Source organism: Bubalus kerabau, chromosome 2 (assembly GCF_029407905.1).
Source record: "Bubalus kerabau isolate K-KA32 ecotype Philippines breed swamp buffalo chromosome 2, PCC_UOA_SB_1v2, whole genome shotgun sequence".
In the NCBI taxonomy this organism is placed as follows: domain Eukaryota; kingdom Metazoa; phylum Chordata; class Mammalia; order Artiodactyla; family Bovidae; genus Bubalus; species Bubalus kerabau.
This window is the reverse complement of record NC_073625.1, coordinates 194734722-194740061: the sequence shown is the minus strand read 5'-3', so window position 1 is coordinate 194740061 and position 5340 is coordinate 194734722. Positions and strand designations below refer to the sequence as shown.

Sequence of the window (5340 nt, the reverse complement as noted above, 5' to 3'; positions counted from 1 at the left end):
TATACCCTTCTGATCATTTTGATTTTTAATCAATGTGCTTGTATTTATTTAAAATAAGTGAAAATTTTAAGGCTCTTAAGCTGTGTGGTGGTTCATCAGTGTTGTATTGTTTGTCTGTGTGTCTTTAATTTGTTGGTCAGTTGCCCAGTCGTGTTTGACTCTTTGAGACCCCATGTACTGCAGCACACCAGGTCTCCCTGATCTCTCACCATCTCCTGGAGTTTTCCCATGTTCATGTTCATTGCATCGGTGATGCCATCCAGCCATCTCATCCTCTGACTCCTTTCCCCTTCTGCTCTCAATCTTTCTCAGCATCAGGGACTTTTACAATGAATCAGTTCAGTTCAGTTCTCTTACTAAAAACAAACATACTTTCAACCAGAGGGTCACTAGATGGTGCCCTTTCACTCTTTCTGATAAGTCCTAGCACATGGTTTTCACCTTGCCTGCTGTTTACTCTTGTGGGAACTTAGTTCCTCCAAGAGGGATGGAACCCCCAGGCCCCTGCAATGGACCACAAGTGTTAAACTGTGGATCACCAAAACATGAATAATGGTAGGCATCAGCACGCAGACCCCTTGCATTTAGTTTCATAAATTTCTTTACCTTCCTATTACATTTGAAGCCTGTTTCCTCCTCTGTAAAATAGGGGTTATAATAGTGCCAGCTCATAGAAGTGATATTAGGAAGACCAAACAAGAATCTGCATAGACATGTCTAAAAAGACACACCTAGTAAGCGCTGGGTAAATGTTAACTATTGAGATTAACATCCACTTCCCTGGTTAGGCTGTTTTCCCACTAACTCTCCTATTTGTGTCCTAGTTTTCTAGCCTTTCAGTTCAATTCAGTCGCTCAGTTGTGTCTGACTCTTTGTGAGCCCATGGACTGCAGCACACAAGGCCTCTCCCTGTCTGTCACCATCTTCCCGGAGTTTACTCAAACTTGTGTCCATTGAGTCAGTGATGCTATCCAACCATGTCATTCTCTGTCATCCCCTTCTCCTCCTGCCTTCAATCTTTTCCAGCATCAGTGTCTTTTCCAATGAGTCAGTTCTTTGCATCAGGTGGCCAAAGTATTGGAGTTTCAGCTTCAGCACCAGTCCTTCCAATGAATATTCAGGGTTGATTTCCTTTAGGATGGACTGGTTGGATCTCCTTGCAGTCCAAGGGACTCTCAAGAGTCTTCTCCAACACCACAGTTCAAAAGCATCAATTCTTCGGCGCTCAGCTTTCTTTATAGTCCAACTCTCACATCCATGCATGACTACTGGAAAAACCATAGCTTTGACTAGATGGACATTTGTCAGCAAAGTAATGTCTCTGTTTTTTAATATGCTGTCTAGGTTTGTCATCCTGGAGGATGGCATGGCAACCCACTCCAGTATTCTTGCCTGGAGAATCCCTGTGGACAGAAGGGCCTGGTGGGCCCATGGGGTTGCAAAGAATTGGACACGACTGAGCGACTAAGCGCAGGTTTGTCATAGCTTTTCTTCCAAGGAGCAGGCGTCTTTTAATTTCATGGCTGCAGTCACCATCTACAGTGATTTTCGAGCCCAAGGAAATAACGTCTGTCACTGTTTCTATTGTTTCCCCATCTGTTTGCCATGAAGTGATGGGGCTGGATGCCATGATCTTAGTTTTCTGAATGTTGAGTTTTAAGCCAGCTTTTTCACTCCCCTCTTTCCCTTTCATCAAGAGGCTTTTCAGTTCCTCTTTGCTTTCTGCCATAAATGTGGTGTCATCTGCATATCTGAGGTTGTTGATCTTTCTCCCAGCAGTCTTGATTCTAGTTTGTGCTTCATCCAGCCCAGCATGTCACATGATGGACTCTGCATAGAAGTTAAGTAAGCAGGGTAACAGTATACAGCCTTGATGTACTGCTTTCCCAATTTGGAACCAGTCTGTTGTTCCATGTCCAGTTCTACCTGTTGCTTCTTGACCTGCATACAGATTCTCAGGAGACAGGTCAGATGGTCTGGTATTTCCATCTCTTGAAGAATTTCCCAAAGTTTGTTGTGATCCATACAATCAAAGGCTTCAGTGTAGTCAGTGAAGCAGAAGTAGATGTTTTTCTCTGGAATTCTTCTGCTTTTTCTGTGATCCAACAGATGTTGGCAATTTGATCTCTGGTTCCTCTGCCTTTTCTAAAACCAGCTTGAACATCTGGAAGTTCACTGTTCATGTATTGCTGAAGCCTGGCTTGGAGAATTTTGAGCATTACTTTACTAGCGTGTGAGATGAGTGCAATTGTGCAGTAGAACATTGAACATAGAACATTGAACTTTCTTTGGCATTGCCTTTCTTTGGAATGAAAACTGTCTGTTATAGGTTTTTCATTTGTGATAATCATGGGGTTCATATATGTTGTCCTATAACTACATCCTACTCATTTTAAGCTGGTAGTCATTTAAGTTCAAATTTTTACTTCCCTTCCCCACATTTTTTTTTTTTGATGCCATATTTTACATCTTCATGCTTATCCCTTAATATGTGTAGTATTTATAATTCCTTTTACAATTTTTTGTTTTCTCATCTTCACACTAGCTTATTTCAGTGGTTGATCCCCAGTGTTTACTATGTATTTGCCTTTTCTGGTGGTATTTTCTCTTTCCTAAATATTCTTACTTCCATCCCACTTAGGGAAGTCCCTTTAACATTTCTTAAAGAGTGGTACTCTTGATGAACTTCCTTAGTTTTTGCTTATCTGAGAAGTTCTTTATCTCTCCTACTCTAAATGATTATCTTGCTGAGTATCCTAGGTTGCAGATTTTTCCACTTTTAGCACTTGGAAGATATCATGCTACTCCCTTATGACCTGCAGAGTTTCTACTGAGAAATCAGCTGATAGCCCTACGGAGGTTCTCTTGTATATGACTCTTTTTATTCTCTTGCTGACTTTAGAAATTCTTATCTTTACTACTGCTATCATAATTCTGATATGTTCTGGTATGGGGTTGTTTGTCTTATATGGAACCTTCTATACTTCCTGTACTTGGATATCTGTTTCCTTCCTCAGATTCAAGATGTTTTAAAAAATAACTTTGTCAAAAACCGTTGCCATCCCCTTCTCTGTCTCTTGTCCTTCTGCGATCCTTATAATGTGAATGTTTGTATTCTTAATGTTACCCCCAAAACCCCTTAAGCTGTTTTCATTTTTTAAAATTTGTGTTTCTTTCTTCTTCTTTCTCTTTTGACTGTACTTTGAGGCAAGCAGGATCAAACCCATGCCCTCTGCAGTGGATGTGTGGAATCCTAACCATCGGACTGCTAGGGAATTCCCTAAAATTTGTGTCTCTTTTTACTGTTCTGATTGGGTGATTTCCATTATCTATCTTCCAGATAAGTTATATTTTCTTCTGTATCACATAGTCTTCTAATCATTCCTTTACTGTATTTTTATTTCATTTCTGATTGGGTCTTTTTATATGCCAAACTCGAGTCTCCTGCATTGCAGGCAGATGCTTTACTGTCTGAGCCACTAGGGAAGCCCTTATTTTCTACTTGCATGTGACATCTTTTCAGCAGATCTTTTCTTTCCCTAATTCAGTTAACATTTTTATAACCAATGCCTTGAACTCTGTATCTGGAAAATTGTTTGTTTATGCTTCATTATTTTTTTCTAGGATTTCTCTTGCTGTTTCAGTTGAGAGTATTTATTCTGCCTTTTTCATGTTGGTTAACTTTCTCTGTCAATCAGGTTATACAGTTATGTACTATAGTCTTGAAGTAACGTTCTTATGTGGGAGTATCCCTGTGTGGGCTGTGTGTGCCCAATGCCTTAAATGGGAGGGCTGGAATTAGGTGAACGTAAGTCACATTTTTAGAGTATGCTGGCATCTCTCACCTTGGTATTGAGTGTGGCTGGAGATGAAGAGTCTAGAGGTACAGCTGGAGTGAGGTGGACTTTCCACTCTGCTCAGTGACCATCACTGCTCTACTGGGAGCAGGTTCTGATCCCAAGTTCCTGCGACAGAAGCCTTGAGGGTCTGGCCCAAGCTGGCTCTTTTCCCTTTGAGTGTATGTATTCCCTTCTCCCCACACCAGAATCCTGGCCCAGAGGGACGAAGCGCTGAAGCCCACGGCCTGTGCGGTCCTCGTGTCGTGTGGACTGCAGACAGAGGCCCCTCGCTGTCTTCAGTGTGCTGCCTGTGCAGGTGCCTGCGATTGTTTCCTTCAGTCTGCTCAGACTCAGCCTTGGGTATAAGTTCACTCCGTCCCTCACGGGTAATCCCTGACACTAGACTTTCCGCCTGACCCCCTGCACTTTCATGGAGCCACAGAGCAGGGCAGTTGGGACCCACAGAGATTCTTGTATAGTGAGTGACTGCCATCGGAGTTCTGGGATGCTTTGGTGTGCTGCTTGAATAAGGGCCAACAATGGCTACTGGCACCTCACCCAGGCTCTGCCCTGGAACTGGGTCACCTGTGTCCCACCATAGGTTCTTTTCCCTGGTTATGATTGCTCCAGACCCCATCTGCTACCTCCTTCTTTCCCTGCAAGGAAAGGCCAAATGTACCAGAAGGCTTCTAATGATCAGTTACTGCATCCAGCCCGTTCCTGATGCTGCTCTGTGAGCCAAGTCTGGACATAGCCCTCTTTTGATACCATCTCTGAGAAACACAATGGTTTACAAGGCAAAGAGGTTTGCTTCCTTCAAGGAAAACTGCTATTGAAGGGTCGGGGTGGAGGGTGGGATGGTGGTTAGGGGTTCCTGGTAGATGAGCAAAAACCATTTTCTTGCATGGAAAGGAAAAAAAAAAAGAACCCTGAACAGATAAAAAGGAAGTAGTAATTGTTATCTGCTGGGACCATTATCCACGGCAGAATGGCAATGGTTGCTATTTCCTGAGATGGAATGAAATTACTTAGATTAATTGCTTCTGAAGACATAGCTCTCATTGCTCACTTAAAAGACTCATGACAGAGTTAGAAAAAGGTGATCCTATGGTTAGACTTTCAGAATGGGCAGGGTTCCTAACTGTGTGGCATTTCCAGTATGCTTCCAGGCGGGACATTTGTTTATGAAGCTTCTATTGAGTGCAAAGTCATTAAACAGAACTTATGATTTAATGGTTACCTCATCCTTGCTGCTGCTGCTGCTGCTAAGTCGCTTCAGTCGTGTCTGACTCTGTGTGACCCCAGATACGGCAGCTCATCAGGCTCCCCCGTCCCTGGGATTCTCCAGGCAAGAACACTGGAGAGGGTTGCCATTTCCTTCTCCTATGCATGACAGTGAAAAATGAAACTGAAGTCTGTCAGTCATGTCTGACTCTTAGCGACCCCATGGACTGCAGCCTACCAGGCTCCTCCGTCCATGGGATTTTCCAGGCAAGGGTAC

The 5340-nt window shown here is 43.0% G+C and overlaps 1 protein-coding gene across 3 annotated transcripts in view; it reads right to left on the bottom strand.

The window, feature by feature from the left end:
* DOP1B (DOP1 leucine zipper like protein B) overlaps positions 1-179 on the bottom strand; it is a 171527-nt gene extending 171348 nt beyond the window's left edge. For all 3 annotated transcript variants that reach the window (XR_008710794.1, XR_008710795.1, XR_008710793.1), the window contains exon 1: positions 170-179. The gene's annotated coding sequence lies outside the window, so the exon portion shown is untranslated. The remainder of the gene's footprint in view (positions 1-169) is intronic.
* Between the last annotated feature and the right edge of the window lie 5161 nt (positions 180-5340).